Consider the following 903-nt stretch of genomic DNA (forward strand, 5'->3'; position numbering starts at 1 on the left):
GGGTGTGATTTTTTTCTTCTGCTGTTTTTGATCCTGTTTTTAATTTTTATATTTTTTTCGTGACTCCTCATGATCATGTACCTAATAAAACACAAAATAACAATAAAATAAAAATTAGATAAATAAAATTGGGTTGCTTCCCAACAAGCGCTTCTTTAATGTCAATAGCTTGACAGTGGCTCTCATGGAGCCACAAAGTGATCAGGTCAATGTTATATAGTCCCAACACCAAACTTAGCATTTGGATATGGGATCTTAACACCAAACTTAGAGTTTGGTTGTGGCCTCACAACACCAAACTTAGAGTTTGACTGTGGGGGCTCTTCTTGACTCTGAACTGAGAGAAGCTCTTTATGCTTACTCTCTTTTGTCACAGAGGAATGGCCTTGTGCCTTAAACACAAGGTAGTCCCCATTCAATTGAAGGACTAATTCACCTCTGTTGACATCTATCACAGCTTCTGCTGTGGCTAGGAAAGGTCTTCCAAGGATGATGCATTCATCCTCTTCCTTCCTAGTGTCTAAGATTATGAAATCAGTAGGGATGTAAAGGCCTTCAACCTTTAATAACACGTCCTCCACTATTCCATAAGCTTGTCTTAATGACTTGTCTGCCAATTGTAATGAGAACAAGGCAGGTTGTACCTCTATGATCCCCAGCTTCTTTATTACAGAGAGTGGCATAAGATTTATCCCTGACCCTAGATCACATAGAGCCTTTTCAAAGGTCATGGTGCCTATGAAACAAGGTATTAAGAACTTGCCAGGATCTTGTTTCTTTTGAGGTAGAGTTTTTTGAATCCAGATATTCAGTTCACAATGAGCAAGGGAGGTTCACTTTCCCAAGTCTCATTACACAACTTGGCATTCAGCTTCATGATAGCTCCTAAATATTGAGCAACTT

The sequence above is a fragment of the Arachis duranensis genome, chromosome 5 (assembly GCF_000817695.3).
Source record: "Arachis duranensis cultivar V14167 chromosome 5, aradu.V14167.gnm2.J7QH, whole genome shotgun sequence".
Classification (NCBI taxonomy): domain Eukaryota; kingdom Viridiplantae; phylum Streptophyta; class Magnoliopsida; order Fabales; family Fabaceae; genus Arachis; species Arachis duranensis.